General features: G+C 41.0%; 1 protein-coding gene across 3 annotated transcripts in view; it reads left to right on the top strand.

The window, feature by feature from the left end:
- LOC128744541 (spectrin beta chain, non-erythrocytic 1) overlaps positions 1-19,412 on the top strand; it is a 232,040-nt gene that overhangs the window by 5,493 nt on the left and 207,135 nt on the right. The gene's annotated exons all lie outside the window — the stretch shown is intronic.

The following is a 19,412-nucleotide window of genomic DNA, read 5'->3' as shown; positions in this document are numbered from 1 at the left end:
TGTATTGACGGACATTAATAACCAAAGCTCATACTATTAGTGATGTGAGCGCCATGTAGCGGAAGCATTACCACTTACTTTCAAAATGGTGGCTGAGCTTTTACACATGTTGCGAAGCCAAGATGAATGTCTGTTCTCTGTGTTTGAAGCATGATGACTAATTGCTCCACTATTGGTACATTTACCCTACCTCGTTTTCCGAAAAAAAAGTGAGTCTTCCCGTCCAACAAATCGGAAAGTTGCTTGGTTCGATTGAGCCTACACCAAGTTGATGTCCTCTATGATAAATAATTTTGTAGCTAAGTGTTAAATATAAACCTCCTCTTCGATGGTTTATATACGATTATATCGTTTGAACATTGAACCTAGACGAACTTTTGATGTCTTGGTCGTAAAATGCATTCGTAACAAAGAGCAACCTGCTACAATCGATCATTTCGAAATACTGAAATAATTTATTTGAAACTGAAGTGCTGTATGAAAACCAGATGGACGGAATGTTCGTACATAAGACGGGACTAATACTCAGAGTGAAGAATTATTCGCACTTAAAGAATAGCGACGGGTTTATCCGACAACAGTTTGCGGACATTTGATTTGTTGCATTTCACTAGTTGGTGAATAGCCGGAAACTAAGAAAATTTGCAAGGTACAGACCGTTAACAAATTAATGAACTATTTTCCGCCATTATTATTAACTGGCTGGCCGTATGTTGTTTGAAAGACCTTCAAATCAATCTGTTATAATAAACGGCGCCTTCAACCATTTTCGAAAGCGAATCGGTTTTGTAAAAAATAGCCCAGCTTAAATCTTCATCATTTTCTGTTCAACGAAAATTGTGCGTCCAATGAGAAATATTTTAAGCAAGTTAACGTATATCGTTAAGCAGTATCATCGTCAATCTCCAGAGGATGTGCAACTGCGATGTGTAGTAGAACTCCAAATTCTAAGAAACTGATAAAAATGATGTGAAAATTGATGAAAATGATGTGATGCATTTTCGAAGTGTACCTTTATTTGTAGTTCTACGTCAACCACGCGTTCGTGGCCGTAGGCAAAGACCTTCATACTTTATTTAAATTAGTTGAAGTAGAAGCACAGACTAACAGACGTAACACTTCGAACAAATTTTCTAACAAAACGTCGTTTAAATGATTATTCTAAATTTCGCAAAAAACACTAGCAGCACCTGGTGCAGTCTTCGCGCTACGCAAAACGACTCACCATACATTTAGTTTGCTATAAATTTACTTTGTATTTTATCTGCTAACAGCACCAGCGTAGGCGAATGACGTTCTCGCGCAGCGACTGTTGTTTGAGTGTTGGCTAGAGTCGACAATTGAAATGATCGTTTTTCTCCAGTATTACGTCTATGGTAGAAGGTTTGGTCCCTCCATCAGACTCAAGTCTGCAAGACGACTTGGTATCAGTGAGTGACGGATAAAACTATAAGACCACGGTCTAATGAAATCTTCAATGTTTAAGTCTTCTAAATTCCAATCGTCCAATTCGTTCCTATTGTGACTTTGTGTACGCGACACCTAGTGGTGAGTACGCGTATTATTATGACAAAGTGTTACATACGCTTTGAACCACCAGAAATGATGATTTCGATCTAGAGTCATCGAAAGCCGCACATGCTGCAGAAATCGTGCGACAAAGACTAAGTTCAATCCCGATTTTTAACTGATTTTTTGATTATAATCTTATTATTCCTCCAGTAAGTCCTTTTTCTAAGCATTTCAATACATTTAATGATGTTGACCGCCAAAAAAGAATACTTGATCGTTAACTTCAGGTATAATTTTAAACAAAATGGACCGGAACTATCACTGCACTGAAAGCCCAGCGAGCAGTTATCCGTCAAATGGCCAAGCTAGGTAAAACCCAACGAGAGATCGCAGCCTTTTTGGCTTCTTGGAGTTGTTTTCAATGCTCTCCGTGACCCAAAACCTTGTCTGGCAACTGGACGTCCTCGGGAAATCACAGTTAAGCATAACGATCAAATCAACCGACTGTCCAATATCGATCCGCTCAAGGCAGCATCGGAGATAAGGGATGAGCTAAGTTTGCCAGTGAGTTCCAGGACAATTCAGAGATGGCGTGTTGGGAAGCTGCTCGTCGGTAATAGTCCAAGAATAGTGAAATTTTCTAAGCAACATCTAGAGTGGATTGGATCCGAAAGGGGTAAGAAATGGCGGAATATTCTATAGTCTGATGATACATGATGTCTGATGGATTTGATGGCAAGCAATGAAAAAACGCTGGGTTCGCCGACTGCCTCTGCTTATGTAATGAGGTTTGACTCTGCTTTCAAACCTCATTACACAATAAAAACCATTTACAAATGAAAAGGAAAATTTCATGATCTGAGGATGTTTCTCCAAGCACGGGATCGATCCAATTTTCTGAATAAAGTAAAGTGGTAGCAGGCACATGGGATCGCGAAATTCTTCTGCTACCTTGAGCGTGAATGAATATAAACTGCCTATTAGCCTTGGCAATTATTTCATTGTAGTGTAGCTATCCGGAACCACGGTTATACCACCATCAATGATTGGGGCCAGCAGAACCAGTTTGTCAGAGAAAGTGATTGTTAGTCTTATTTTTTGTCCCTTATTTTTTGGCATCCCTGTTTGCTTAAAAGGTAATTGATTTTTTGAACGTTCTGATCACTTCCAAAGCATTTTGTCCGTCACTGTAGCTTGCTTAGAAACGTAGTTCACCGAAGATTTCAAAAAGGAAAAAGTTCTTTGGGAAAACGTACTACATTTCCCGTCAGCCTTTGGTTTAACAGATTGCGCACATGTAGCAATTAAACAGTCGAATCTGTACAGGGACGAGTGTATAAACCTGAAAAGGAATAGCTACTAGGAAATATTCAGGCGACTGGCAACGCCCACCCTAGAAGTATTTACAAGTGCTGATTGTTGATACACAGGAACCGTGGCACGATGCAAGCCCACGGAGCAATCCGTAGCTCTCATCTGCACACTGAGAAAATCAGTGCGGAGCCATTTTTGTTGGGTGACAAGTTATATCTGTTAACAGTATGGTTAATGGAAAAGGCAATACTGAAAGCATTCAGCTAGATTCTAGACGGTTGTAAGACGGTTGTGCCTGAATTAGGTACTGCATGGTTAATAAAACCAATAACCTAGTTGGGTTTGAGTTTCCATACAAAATATTGAGTTAATAGATAGCTTCCGAAGAAGCTGTCCTGGAAGACGCAAGAGCTCCACAGGATGTGTTGACAAATGTGTTGAACTTTCTAGTACTAAGTTGCCAAAGCGGGAGATGTCAGTTAAGATCTTGCCATATCCTCTTTAAACGATAAAGAGAGGGAAAATATCCGGCGAAGAGTCCCGTGGTTGTGCGTAGTTCACAGGCCGTGCAGCTTGTGCAGGAATGTGTCGAAAACCAGTGACCAAAGCAAGGGACTCCCTTGGGAGAGAGAACTCCTTGAGGATATTCTTTGACCGCTAAAAGCGTAATCGATGTATCTTCCAATAAGATTGTGATTTCCCTGCTCGACAGCATTGCTTGATATTTCCTTGAAACGATGGTTCTACAATTGATGAAGGGATGGTAAAGGAAAGTAATGAAGAAGGATTTTTTGGGAATGGAGGGGAAAAATGGAAAGGAAGGGGGAGTGCGTAGAACCATCGTTTCAAAAAAATACTAATATATGCCTGACCGCATTTCAAGGTCATGACTAAACTCACGAGGTTTGGTCGATTTTCACAGGAACAGGGCCTTCCCCCGAAACCCCGCGCTGAGAACCGGGGCTAACACGCTGGCAGACGAACAATGTTCACTTTTCAATAATTAGGGTGTCTACTACTTGGAAAACGGGAATCCACAGGGATTTTTATTTACTCTGGTTAAACTTGGAATTCTCAGGAAATTCTTAACCAATTTCAGGAAATTCTTAAAATCTATCGCAAGGTTTTCCTCACAGCAATGCACCCTAACTTAGATAACGATCCTACCCTCTATCTAATCCAATTCAGAAATCTTGCCTGGACCCACAATAACAGAGAAGGAACTGACGCGCGGAGTGTAACGCGCAGTGTCAACATAATAGAAGAAAGCGATTTTCGCATGGAGAACTCGCCTAGGGAAATAGAGTAGGTGGGGAAGTTTCGCCGTTTCGGTAGCTTATGTTGAGACCCGCTGTATAGAAAAAATATACGAGAGTTGACAAGTCCAGCCGGATGATTAGCACATGGATGATTACCCCTTAAAGCAAAGCAAAGCAAAGCCTACGTTCTACATTCCGTTTTCCAATCTTTACATTCTCTTTTTATTCTACAGACTTCGCAGTCAGCTGTTAGAGTACACGACAATTGCGGAGCTAATCTACAAATTAAAAAAGTAAACATTCTAGAATTACAACCAGCTTACTTTTTTTTGCTACGCGCATTCTACGTTCTACGAAAGAGGTTGATAAGCTCGGATGGGTAAAATACCATCCGGATCTGGAGACTTCATTGGTTCAAAGTAACTGAGTACCCAGAGACGCTTCACAATATCCGCACCTTTGTATACTTGCTAAATTTCATGATTCATGCGCTTGCGCCACACTCCATTTTCTAATATGCTGCCAAGAATTGATCGCATGATCTTACGTTCAAAACACCAAGAGCTCGGCGGTCGCTCTCTTTCAACGTCCACGCTTCGTGACTGTAGAGTACCGCCCGGGAGGATTAGCATTTTATAGAGCGTCAGTTTTGTACGGAGTTGCAGTCAACGGGACCTCAGTTGGCTTCGCAATCTGTAGAAGGCTCTGTTGGCAGGCTCATGGCTTACATCGTTGTCACATTTCACTACGCAGCATCCTTCTTGAGATGCGTGTACGCCTCTTCTACAGTTCTATGGTTAACATCCATGACATCGATTTCATCTGCCGACCCTAGGGGCAAGTGAGATTTCGTGATGATGGTATCGCTTCTCTGCATGCCTGCTCTTCGAATAGCCCCTTGCAATGCAATGTTGAAAAGCAAATTCGATAGCCCGTCACCTTGCTTCAAAACATCTAACTCTTATCTCACCCGCTATTCTGACGCTTGATTTTGAACCATCAAGAGTAGCACGTATCAGCCTAATCGGTTTTGTTGATAACCTTGTTCAAGCATAATCCGCCGCAGTTTATTTCGCTTAACAGAATCGTACGCCGTCTGCAAATTGAATTTTTGAACTTTATCGTTTGGTCCGTCGTAGAGCGTTCCTTTCGAATACCGCACTGGTATGCGCCAACAAAGGTTTCCTGCAACGGCTTCAGGCTATGAAACAGGATGTGGGAAAGAATTTTTTTTGCAGAATAGGGGAGAGTAATGCCCCGATAATTGCTGCATTTGAGTCGAAGGCTCTTTTTATAAATAGGGCAAGGCCCTTTGGTTAATTGCAGCAAAGATTTCCAATTCTATAATCCTAAATACGAATGTCGACCGACAGAGTTCCAAAAATGATTGTTGTCTGTTGCACACAGCACAATGAGCGAAATTTCTGAGGAGTTTTTACTTGTTATCAATTTTCACTTCCTATATTTATCAATCGAAACACGATTTTATTTCCAGGCGAATCAACTCGTAGAAAAGGTATGTTTATTTTCTTATAACTTTGACTACTTGGAAGCATGAGCCCCCAGGTTTCCTGACAAAGTGCTATTTTGGGCCAACCTACTGAATATGCATCAGCGATTAGAAAATAGAAACAGCGTGGCTTACACACTTTTGGAATTGTTGATTCCAACATGGAAGTCAGAGAGTGAAGTTGTCGAGGCCAAATGGGAACGAAAAACTTAAGAAATTGCTATTTTAAGCACAACAGAAAGAGTTAGGTATTCCTATATAGTCACTAAGGGTAGCATTGAAAAGTTATTTTCAGTTTTATTTAGCCAATTGGCTGCTGTCATAACTCGTCAGTGACAGCTGTCACTCCATACTGGTTAGGCACCGTGGTTTTTTGAAATTTTTGCTCCTACATTAGAGGCATAATTTAACCACAGTTCAAAGCAACCAGCGCTCGTTGGTGTACACTAGACCGGTAAAATGACGAAAACCGTTTACGTTACAATAAAGTGAAACTTAATTCACTAAACAGTGGCCATGATTAGACCACAGCAGCAGCAGCGCCACTGCCAGCGCCATCGCGATCGTTCCATAGAAATGGTTTTGTTTTCTCCCTGGTAAGCAACAACAAAGTCTCTCTAGTATCTATTTAGTTCGAAGTCAGCAAAGCGTTGGCGGCGCAGGAGCTCGGAGTACACGCTCGGATGAGACATCCGAGAAGTTGTGCATTTGGCACGATCGGTGCCTGTCCGGGAGTCTCAATGAATAGACTGCGGTGCGGTGGCGGTTAAAAACAGCGATCCACTCTAGTGATTTCTGAATTTGATATCCCACACCCACCGGTCCACCACCTTCAACTGCTTACTACTGTGTACGGCTCTACCGTAAGTAGTATTATTTACCGTACCGCGCCGGAGCCTGGTTGGGTAGACTGAGATTTCCTTTTCGTTTCCAGTGCCCACCCCACATTACTTTCCCTGCCTTTCAGCGTGCCAGTAAGCCTCGGCAGCAAAAAAAAAACGTCCGGAGGCTTCACTCAAAAGTGTCGTCTCGAGTGTCGTCGCCGTTGATTCGATTCGATACGCCTCATGCCTTTTTGCCCAAAGGCAAAAAGCCCCGACCGACATCCAAGATCCGGGTGGCCTACGGAGCATATCCACTTAGCTAGCCGAAAGATCCGTCGCATTGGCAAACATCGTAACGAATAAACGGCTGCTTTGACATTGGGAAGTTCAAGGTTGGAGAAAGCCTCCGGCCGTGATGGCTGCTGCATTGATTTGCATTTGATTAAGCGTCAAGGGACTGTGTTCAAATTAGGTATACTCGCCCTGCAGAGTAGTGCCAGGAATGATTCAGAGTGAACACAGTAAAAATCGCACTTGTGTGGGTGATTGATGGCTACTCTATATCAGTTTTCTTTTTCCGTGATATCCATTATCGCGGTGGGAACCGGATTTGTTTCATGATAAATTATCGCGTTGGAAACTTTTTTTTGAATTATGTTGTTAAATTCTTTACCAACTCCTAACAAAGCCTAAGTATTACAAAACATTCTGCACAAAATCAAAATTTCTACTGTGCCGTTCATATTACAACGAAGTCATAAAACCCCTAGGTTTGTTCCACACCTTCGGTCATATGCCAGCGGAATACTTTCCAAATCGTTAACTATGGGATTAACGTATAAAAGAATTCACCGCAAGGCAACAGGTAAACAGGTGCCACCAGGTGACGTCAACGAGTAAACCTTAACGATTCTTTTTTTTTTTTCCAAACCAAGGCAAGGTATTGTGTGATGATTATTCCTGAGGGCTTACGGTGGTCGCGAATGAGCTATTCGTGCATTAAGCGACTTAGTCTCTCTCTTTAGACTCTTTCTCTCTCCCTCTCTGTTTAATGGCTCATAACTAATAGCCACTGCACGGCGGACAGTCCAGCGGTAACTTGTTGTAAGATAACTAAGGCGATCGGATCGGGAGGCAGAAGCGAGGGCTTTCGATCGGTTGCTCTGGGATGCTCATCGGAATGGTGATTATGGTGATCATGGAAGCGGATGATTGTTCCTCAATTATTCGAGAAAATGGGAAACAGATCTAACGATCTAATAGGTTTGTTTTTTCTTAGTTGTGGCAAATTTGAGCTTTTTACGGAACCGAATCAAGCGAAGCTCTGAAAAAAATGTGGTTTAATGTATTCCACGAATGAAGAAATTATATGGCTTGATTGCAAAGATGTGGGATTGTTTATTTTCTGTGGAAAATTAATTTGAAACTGGAAGTTGATGCTAGAAGTTGCTTATACTTTTCAGTTAATCACCAATAACGATTATAACGTAATGTAAGCATGTTCTGCGTTACCCAGAGACGTGATATTAATTTAGAAATTATGAACTAAGGGTTTATGAAGCATTAAACGTAAGCTATGTAAATAAATTTGCAATCACTAATTTTAGCTACCTGTCTGAATTGAAGATCTGAAGACCTATAAAAGTTAAACACAAAGAAATCTTCTCACACAAAAGTTGCTGACATTTATTTATTTTTCGAGTGAAATTTTTTAAAGTTTCAATATTAATTGCGATGAGAAAAAATCTCGGACTATCCGCTCGTGAGTTGGCTAAATGGTTGAATCATCCCAAATTTACGATCTGTGATGTGTCCTGGAGCGATCTGGAAAATGTTCCAAAAGGACCGACTCCCAACAGAACCCTAAAAAATTGGCAATGAGCCACTAGTACTAACGGTACATCATTGTATAATTTTTAGGACTTTGTTGGAGGCAAAAACTACTTTAGGACCTACGAAACTTTCACACTCCAACAGATTCTCCAGATCCGCAATATATTTTCGTGGATTTCAGAGCGGCAGACGATACAGTCAAGCGGGAATAGTTATTGCCAACAATGCACGAGTAGGGATTTCCAGATAAACTGACGCAGCTGATCTGAAGCCCCTCTAGAACTAGTGATGTGCTTGGGGCGCGTTTCGGGCACACTTTAGAATCCCTTCGCATCTTGTAGCGGGTTGTGGCAAAGAGATGTGTAATCCTGAATATCCTTTAATATCATTATTGAGAATGTGATTTGGCGAAGAGCAGCATAGAGCCAGGATAACTCGTGCTCTATCAAGAACTTGTCTCCATCCGAGTACAATGGAGGCTAGGTTGCGAATTCAGATTATGGATTCAGAAATTTTCTATAGACCTACGGGTCAAGTGCTCGTATGTATGGATTTTCATAAACTACGCAAAAGGTTGAAAATGTCTTTTTGTTAGAATAATAACGAATAGGCTACATTCAGTAAATAATATCCTGAAAAGTATAACTTTCCGATTTAACAGCCGATATGAATAATTTCTAACAGAGTTCCCTTGAGAGAAAACAACGAACAGAATAGTAAAGAGGGTTTACTCTAATGAGTAGTGAAATGAAAAGACAAGATTATATTGATTCTATTGCTTCGCAAATTTTGATATAATTTCTGTAATGCGACAAAACCCGGGATAGGAGCAATCAGATTTAGATTCACTGACATTACTTACTTGTAAATGATAATTGCTTTGTCGCGATCTGTATAGATTATGATAAACTTCATGCCAAATCATGTGCATTGCATGATTGAGTTGAGAAATACAACAGATATGGACGATCGGTTGTATGCAGTGCGTGAATCTCAATACAAACAACTTGCTCTTTTTACACGTTGATTAAAAAACGGTTGAACATTTAAGCCTTCCGAAAACACAAATGTTGAACAGAAAAATAGAAATGAACATATGACGAAAAAGTGATAAAAAGATGGCGAAAATACAATAACAAGTTGACGAATAATTGACGAAAATACGATGGAAGTAACATGAAAATATGATGAAAAGATGCCAAAACAGGGAACAAAAAACGTGTAGAAAGCGTCTAACTCAAAAAAAGGCGACGAAATGATTTTTTTTGTGTGGATATTATCACTACGACCAGCATTTTGATCTATTGTGATCTTATCCAGGTGTTGTTCCGCACTTCGTTGTTATTGCAGTATCGCTATAGAGTGAGCAAACTGCTTTTATTATCCGTGCTTAAAGTGTCGGTGTGTTTTCACCCCTTTTTCCCTCTACGCTTCTTACTACTTTTCAACCAACCTCTGGAGCCAGGAAGTGCGGAGACTAGTTACAATTTGTCCTTGGACAAGAGGCTTCATTCGCACCTCGAGCAAGTATCATTAACCAGTCCCGGCTAAAGGCTTCATGGTCGGTAAAGCAGAGTTCAGCACAGAGTGAAGGTGTGTATGTATTACCAATCTCGTTCCTAGAACCAGGAAGCGGAACAAGCTATAATTTGCCCTTGAACAAGAGGCTTCATTCGCACCTCAAGCAAGTACCACTCTTATAACTTGCCCTGGCAAGAGACTTTCATTGTTAGTAAATGCAGAATGCAGTAAGAAGGATGTGGTGGGGCCTGAGAATAAACCCATGCTAAAGTCACTTAACATCGAATGGCCTGATTCTACTAAGATTCGAACCCACGACCACTCGCTTGTCGAGGCAGACTCGGTAACCTTGCGGCTACAGGTCCCTCCTCGACGAAAAGATGACGAGAGAACGATAAAAAAAACAATGTGAATTTTTTAATCGAGCAAAAAAAAAATGGGTTTTAAGCATTTTTATTGAAAGTTTAAACATGAAAACCAAATCTCTTCTTGTTTTTAATATATTCCTTATTATTTTCCATGCAAAAATCTATAAAAAAAACAAAAAAAAAATTTTTGGACGATTTTCGGAAATTTAATAGTTTAAATTTCCATTTCTTTTTCGTGTTAGAACCTTTAACTCAACTCGTACATTCATTTTTTGAGTTTTTCAGACTGTAGAGCCCACGGGCAATTGATTTTATAAAAAAAAATTAACTCATATACTACAAATTATTTTTTTGCCCCCCGATTTTTCAAGCCAATTTCTAAGGGGCGGGGTGACAAAAACTTTAATAATAATTTGCAATTGGAATCAGGAATTGCTTAGTATCATGATAGACACACACTTTCCAGGCTCAATTCAAACGTCTTCCGATGACGCACAGGGCTTTAACGCAGCTCAGTCTAGTTCAATTATGGACGAAGATGGAGTTCAAGAATTAGCCAGTGCTATTTTCACGGAGTCGAGAGTTGAGTGGGCAGTGGATTCTATAAATCCCTTCAAGTCTCCAGGATTAGATGGAATTTATCCAGTGCTATTATAAAAAAGCAAGAATATCACGGTTCCTCTTCTGACAAAGATGTTTAGGGCAAGTTTGATACTAGGATACATTCCTAAGAAATGGCGAGAAGTCCGGGTTATCTTCATTCCTAAAGCGGGAAAACGTGACAGGACAAATCCCAAAGCATACAGACCAATCAGTCTCACATCGGTGATTTTAAAGACGTTTGAAAAAATCATGGATCTTCATATCAATTTATCATATTTAAAAAGAAGACCTTTGAACAAATTCCAGTTTGCCTACCAAGCAGGAAAATCAACTGAAACTGCACTTCATACGTTGATTTCGAAAATAGAAAAATCTTTTGACAATAAAGAAATCTCACTTGCAGCTTTTCTTGATATTGAGGGAGCATTTGATAATGCCTCCCACAATTCAATAAATAGAGCCATGGAGAAACGGGGTTTTGACAGGTGCATTTCCAGTTGGATACATGCTATAAATAAATTGGCTGAAAAAGGCTATGAAGTCATAGGATTCGCTGACGATATAACAATTTTAGTAAGGGGAAAGTATGAACATACTATTTCCAATAGAATGCAATCTGCCCTGAACTACACACTTAAATGGTGTGACTTGGAAGGACTAAGTATTAACCCTTCTAAAACAGTCATAATACCATTTACAAGAAGAAGGAAATACAGTATTATAGATCTGCAGCTGAGGGGAGTCCAATTGCAGCTATCCAAACGTACAAAATACTTGGGTGTTATAATTGACCATAAGCTAAATTGGAACGATCATCTAGAGTATGCAATCTCAAAAGCAAACAGTGCTCTTTGGGATTGCAGCAATACATTTGGTAAAAAGTGGGGACTTAAACCGAGGATGATTCACTGGATCTATTCGGCAATTGTGAGACCTAGACTAACATATGCTTCGCTATTGTGGTGGCCTAAAACTACATAAATAACAGAAAATGCTTGGAAAGCTACTACGTATGGCGTGCTCTTCAATAACTGGAGCAATGACCAGCACACCTTCCAAAGCTCTAGATGCTCCTTTATATCTTCTACCGTTGCACCAATTCGTACAACTTGAAGCAGAAAAAGGTGCTCTTAGGCTTATAGGCGTGTTAAACACTTTCAAGATGGGGATCTCAATGGACACCTACGAATACTCCGAGATTTTCAACTGAACATCCTGGTAATCATGAACGAAGACTGGATGGAAACTAGGACAAACTTCGATATACCCTTCAAAGTAATCGAAACCGATCGCAGATTATGGGAAGAAGGTGGTCCTAAGACTCGTCCAGGATCACTCCTGTTTTACACCGATGGTTCTAAAATTGGCAAATCTACAGGAGCTGGGGTCACTGGACCAGGAATCGACATATCAATTCCAATGGGACAGTGGCCCACAGTCTTCCAGCAGAAATACATGCCATATCAACTTGTACAAACATTTGCTTGACTAGGAAATACAGACATGCCAATATCTGTATTTTCTCCGATAGTCAAGCTGCTCTAAATGCCTTAAAAGCACACACATGCCAGTCAAAGCTGGTTTGGGAGTGCATCCTCTCCCTAAGACAATTGGCTTTAACTAACAATGTTAATTTATACTGGGTACCCGGTCATGCCGGTATAGAAAAAGATGAAAAGGCCGATCTCTTAGCGAGAATTGGTTCGTCAACAGAATTCGTTGGGCCTGAGCCATTCTGCGGGGTGTCCACAGCCTGCGTAAAAGCTGAACTCAAAGTCTGGGAATCATCAACGATTGATGCCAACTGGAGAGCTGTTCCAACATTACGACAATTAAAGCGTTTTATTACGCCATGCAAAAGCATCACACGCAGCTTAATCAGTTTGAATAAAGTGGATCTGAGTACGCTGACCGGTCTTTTAACCGGACACTGTCCGAGCAGATATCACCTTAAAAATATAGGTAAGCTGACAGATGACATATGTCGATTCTGTAATTTTGAGATCGAGACCTCAGAACATATACTGTGTCAATGCAGCGCTCTAATTCAACGAAGACTGCGTATTCTCGGAGAGGGCGTTCTAACGCCTAGCAAGATATGGTCTGCTGAAACAAAAAAGGTACTGAAATTCATTCATACCTTCTTGGGGGGAAATGCAAATTCATAGGGCGACCAACACTCTGACTCATAGTGATGGAACGAACTGATTATGCAAACAGCAACACGGAGTATACTACAATAGATCTAACTAATGGTCGCAGTGGTCCAGGCACCCATAAAAAAAATAATTTGCAATGGCCTAATTCCTAATTTCAATTTTTTTTCCTCAAAAAAGTTGCAGGACGTACTAAAATAAGTAGCTTTGCAGAATATAGTTAAATCGAGTAGTCTAGTCGAGCAGTTGAATCAAGCAGTCGGATCGAGTAGTACGTTGAGCACTTGAGAGTCGAGCAGCCGATTCGAATGGTCAAATCGAACAGTTGAATCGAGTAGTCTAGTCGAGCAGTTGAATCGAGCAGTTGAGTCGAACAGCCGATTCGAATAGCCGATTGAGTCTAGTAATTGTAATTCAGTCAAACAGTTGAGTGGAGTAGTCAAGTCGAGCAGTTCAGTCGAGTAGTCCCGTCGAGCAGTTGATTCGAATAAGTGAATCGTGCAGTCCAGTCGAACAGCCGATTCGAATAGCCGAATCGAGCAGTTGTATCGAGTAGTTCTGGTGAGCAGTTTAATCAAGTAGTTCTGTCGAGCTACTCGTGTCTCGACTAGAGTAGATGTTGAATCAGAGTTGAGTCGAGCAGCCGTATCGAACAGTGCGGTCAAGCAGTTCAATCCACCAGTCCAGTTGGGTAGTTGAGTCGAGCAATAGAGTAGAGCAGTTGAGTCGAGCAGTCAATTCGAACAGTTGAATCAAGCTATCCAGTCAAACAGTCCAGTCGAGCTATCAAGTCGACCGGTCGAGTCGAACAGTCCAGTCGAGCAGTAAGGTCGAGTAGTAAGTCGAGCAGTCGAATCGAGCAGTTGTGCCAAGTAGTCCAATCGAGCAGTTAAATCGAGCTGTTCAGTCAAGCAGCAGGTCGATCTCTCCAAACGATCAGTTGAGACGAGCAGTCGAATCGAACAGTATAGTTGAACAGTCTAGTCGACCAGTTGCAGCATTACCTTCGCTTTATCAGCATATTTGTATACTTGATATTGTTCGTGGTTCATGTGTCCGCGCCACACTCCACTTTGCCACTAAGAATAAATCGCAGAATTTCACGCTCAAAACCCCCAAGTAGGGTATGTTGCTGCTTCGTCGTAATTGCCTATTCCCGTCCTATCCAACACAAATTAAAAATATCAGCATTTTTGTGACACACAATGCAAAACTAGTTATTCCCTAATATTTTAGTTTGTTGTCTATCATACTCGATCAATCAAAGTGAGCTGAGATCTATTTAAATGCTTTTTATCATTGAAGAAGTCCTACCAGCCAGATTTCTTAAGTTTTTTCGTGCGACGAAGAAGAAAATGTCGACTAATCGTTTTAATTTCCGTCATTCGTAAATGAAAATAACTCATGCAAGGCATTGTCGTTATTCTACAGCCAGGAAAACTTGCCTGACGTGCAGAAATTTTGCAGAATAACATTTGTCATGCCGTCCTACACAAATACATGCGCGTTAGCTTCGTAAACGTGGTTGTCATTTTTAGTTCGGACGATGAAAAATTTTGATGGACGGATTTTAAAACATTAAATCCATCTAACAAATGATGAAAATTAGAATGGCTTTACTTACTACGACGGGAATTAGAAATAAACCCTACTCATCGATCAGTTTTCTTTAGCGTCTACGATTCATGTCCGTACAGGGCCAACGGGAGGATTACTGTTCTGTAGAGCGCCAGATTTGTGCGAATTTGCAAACCACGGGAATTCAGCTGGCTACGTAATCCGTAGAAAGCCCGATTCGTGGCTGCAATTCGTCGTTTTACTTTGCGGCTTACATCGTTATCACATGTCACGAGCGTACTAAGGTATATACATTCCTCCATTACTTCATATTGTTCCCTATTCAGGTCTCCACCTCGGTACCAACACCATTTGGACTCTCACATTCTCTGCCAGCAACCACATACTTCGTTTTGACGATGTTAATGGTAAGTCCCAATCGCGCTACTTCCCGTTTGAAAGGCTTGAAGGCCTCTTCCACTACTCTACGGTTGATTCCGATAATATCAATATCATCCGCAAAACCAAGAAGCATGTGAGATTTTGTGATGATAGTCCTGTTTCTTTCCACGTTTGCTCCTCGTATTGCACCTTCCAAGGCAATGTTGAATAGTAGGTCAGAGAGTGCATCACCTTGCTTCAGTCCATCCAACGTCCTGAAAGTGGCTGAGATCTCACCCGCTATTCTGACGCGTGATTTTGACTCATACAGCGTCGCATGACTCCGCGTAATTAGTATTGTACCGGTTTCGACTGTGGACGGTATTTAGTTTGGATATCATTATATCTTCAAAATTAGCTGTAAAACTTGGGCTAATAAGTTCTTAACAATAGACCTCAGAGCTAGTGCCCGCTCAACGAAAAACGAAACGATATGTTAGTAAAAATTATTTGTGTATGTTACATGCTGTCTATAAAACAAATATTTACCTGATTTCCTTCGAAAAAGATCGAAACTAATGGTCGAAACGTCGGATATATTACAAATATGGTTTGAAATTATTTTCGTAGACTGCAGAACCCGACCATCCAACCTAAACAGCGTAACTAGTTTCGTCGGAAAACATGTTCTAGCATTATCTGACACAGCTCATTTCGTTTAACTGAATCGTACACCACTCTAAAGTCTGGAAAACGGAGTGTTATGTCTGTTAGTCTGTGTTATTAGTGTTCAAAACCTGACCACCTTTCGAGGTAGATTTTTTGGAATGTCCCCGCTATACCAGCTACCTTCCAGTAAGACGTAGTTCTACGTTGAAAAATCGTAGTAGTTCATGTTCCACCTGCTACCAGAAAAGCTCACCACTGAATCAGGAAATTAGTCATCTCGGCCGAAACTATCCGGTCCGTCCGTCTATTTCCCCGGCCGGGAAGCGGAGCAACCTTCCGCCCGCTGTTGCTGCTGCTGCTGCTGCTGAAACTCTGAAACGTGTGCGCAAGTATCGGTTCCGCAATCCATTCCCGTTGCCCGAGATGATTACCGTAGCAGCAGCAGCAACGTACCTAGCGAGATAATAACAAGACTCACAAATCAAAACCTCGAATAGTGTAACAACATGCACCACCGTCGGTCGTTCGTTGGGGCGGCAGAGTGGAGCCGAGTGAAGCAGCAACAAAAAAAAAGAAGGCGGTAAATATTTATCACCGATTCAGATCGCTCGTTGACTGCAGGTAATACACGTACTACGGGGCAGACCTTGGCGATCTTTCAGCAAGCACCCTTCTCCTCTCCAGCCGGCCACCCAGCCACCCAACCACCCACCAAAGCAAAGCAGAGCAGCGTGCCTCTCTGGGGGCATGAACGAGCAGCGTCCGCCGTGCTGGGGGAAAGCGACTTTACATTGTTTGCCGCGACCGTTCCTCTCCACTGGGTCTAGCTTTTTTGCAAAGTTTTTCTATCATCAGCCATAGTTCGTGAGGGATTGTGCTGTGTGAGTATTTTATTCACATCGTTGGTTCGGCCTGCCTGCCAGCGCAGGCAGTGGCGGCGTGCTGGGACCGAGCTTGTGCTTCTAGGGCAGGGCAGATCTTTCAAGATCAATGTTGTGTACTGCGCGTGAAATGTTGTTACCTCTTCGGTTGACCGACCAGGCCGACCGCCAGAAGACCCGGAGAGAAGCCCGGTAGCAGCACGATCATCAAGATTATCAATTGATCACTTCTTGGAGGTTGGAGCTGCAGCGGCAGCAGCAGCAACAGAGGGGGAAACTATTGATGAGCTTTCCAGTGTGGAGTGCGGTAATTCGTTTCGACATTCAAGCACCGATAAGATCTACGTTGATGGGCTGAAAAAGTGACGCATTTAGAGCGGGCCTCCCACGTGGCAAACTCACTGCATTGACCCGGGCCGGAGTTCGTCTCCTGCGGTATCATAAAAGTTGTTCGTTTGATCTTATTATGTTGTTGGATATGGATACCTAATAATCTGAAGACTGGTCGGAAAAAATAAAAGAATTAGAGGTCAAAGAGTGCATGCATTGCGATGCTGGGGACGTTGTTTTGTGCAAGCAGTAAATGAGCTTTCGGAAAACTGGTTTCTCATGGTAACTTCCTAGAAAAGAAGATTCCTAGAGTTATCGCGCAGGGGTTAACGATATAACGAAAGAATGACGGATGCCATCAGCATTCCCAACTAGTCCCTACCCGACCGACAGAACAAATACACCCGGTTTGGCATATTTCACATTTGTGTAAGTGAAGAAGAATTTCGCCCGCTCGTAATCGCTGAAGCGTTGAACAGGTTAAGTGCTTTTGCTGACTCGTAATTCTCAGCTGCTGCAGCTGACTTACATTTCTTTATTTTTTTTCTCTTACTGCGCGCTTTAACTACTATTACTGAACTTCTTTCCAGTTTGGTTTTGTTCTTCTTCCCTTGCTGCTTATTGCCGTTTGACCGTTGTTGTTGTTGTTGTTGTGAGGATGAAAGCACACGGCATCGCGGTGTGAATCCGTAAACGATGGTAATGTGCAAATTAATTCATTAACGGAACCGCTGGAGAAGAAAGAACACGAAACCAATATCGCAGCGGTGGTGCTGGTGGAGTCGCGAATGGAAACGAAACTAAGAGATGTTAGTTGTAAAATTATTACCCGGTCGAAGCACGGAATCATCCCAAAAAAGGGTATTAACGGATTTCGCGCCAACTCGACCAGAGGTTGGCATGGAATCTTTCAGAATCAAATGAAACCTGGCGGGTGTAAAGAGCTCGTCTAATTAGCAAACTTGGCATAATTAGTTTTTTTTTCGAAATTGGTCCAGACTAACTTTTGAAAAGGGCTCAATTTTTTTTCTCTTTATAAAAAAATATAGCTTAAAATAGTAAGACTTACAATTAATGATCCATGGGAATTACAAAATATCCTAAGTTATCATAAAAAATACTGGAAAAAAACAAAAATAAATTAGAATGACTTTTTCATGTTCTACAAAAACGTACAAATAGTAAAAATAGGGTAAGGAACAAGTTAAGCAGTGTCACCTATTTTAATCAGTTGAAAATAAATGAGCCGAAAATGCAATTTTTTATTCATATTTTCAAAATCTTTTGATAGGATCATCTTCACAAATCACTTAACCATACATTTGATTCACACAAACACAATTTACTGGGTTTCCGACAAGAAATATGATGAATTAAAAATTGTTGTCCAAAAACGTACATTTTTCAGCTGCTGAAGGCAATCGCCTCCTCGCTACTAACGAATCCATCACATTTTTCAGCACTGATTACAACCACTCTAAAAGTCAAGCACTCAATTGTCACATACCATATTATTCACTCTCTTTTTTCTATTATCTAAGGCTTTGTCACTAGCCGAAAGTTTTATCATTTTATAATAAAACTGAAAACAAATTCTGAATTGACGGAACCTGTTCACCAGTAGCATCAACTGCAGCAAAACTGATGAACTATCGTGTTGCCAAGACACTGTTTCGGTTCTGGAAATAAGAATTATAGGTTTAAAATTAACTGAAACCTCCAATGGTGAAAACGTGGTTCAATACTTTCAAAAGAAATGTATGTTCATAATTAATTTTTCTTTATTAAAAACAACAGAAAAGACAGCTTTTTCAATAATTTTCGAAGATTTTCTCAGTGATTTAATGAAGCAACGATGTGTTTCAATGTTATTTGCTTTGACAACACTGTTCTGAGTCGGACCGTGCGTACTGCTATGTTTATCTCTTTTGTTCTCCCACCATCCTTATGAACAGCGAGTGAGACGTCAAACTCGTAGTTTCCCATAAGAACACTAGAGAATAAAAGACGACGAATACCGTTTGCCGAAAGGTGCGGTGAGTGTATGCCCCGATAAACAATTTAGACAGATGGCATTTCACGCATCTATGGTGATACGCTATGCCGATTACGCATCAGATGCCGATTACGCATCAGATGCCGATTAGTAGGTCGCGGATAGGAACGCAAACTTACTGAATAGGGGGAAAAGTTCGAGGGTTTTTTTGCGGGGACGTAAAAAATTCAGATTTCAGGATTGTTTAAAAAAGCACCTTGAGGGTGAAAATATGTTCGGTCTGATCAAAATTAGTTCCACCGCTCCAACTCCAAAGCGGAAAATCAAAAGTTTAGCACAACAATAGTGTCTTGCAATGGTAACAGCTTGAAGAACTAAAGTTAGCAAGAAGATTGGTATGCTGATATCCCCCACTTAGTCAACCCATCGCTTGTAATAAGGTAAAACAATCAGTTACCCGCTTAGACTGCTTAAAACCGGTTCTTTACCCTACATAACTTTGCCAAATACAGTATAGTTTTAGAACTTGTAGAACATGAAAAAGTTATACAGCAATTGCAAAAAGAGCTACAATAGTAAAATCTAATTTCAACGATTGATTTATAAGAAATAAGATTCTTTTATCTTCGCTGAAGAGATAGAAGGTTACCCTCTTTAGCAAAATTTCTTGTATATAATACATAATATGAATATGAATA

This window comes from Sabethes cyaneus, chromosome 3, assembly GCF_943734655.1.
Source record: "Sabethes cyaneus chromosome 3, idSabCyanKW18_F2, whole genome shotgun sequence".
Taxonomy (NCBI): domain Eukaryota; kingdom Metazoa; phylum Arthropoda; class Insecta; order Diptera; family Culicidae; genus Sabethes; species Sabethes cyaneus.
This window is presented reverse-complemented; position numbering and strand designations above follow the sequence as displayed.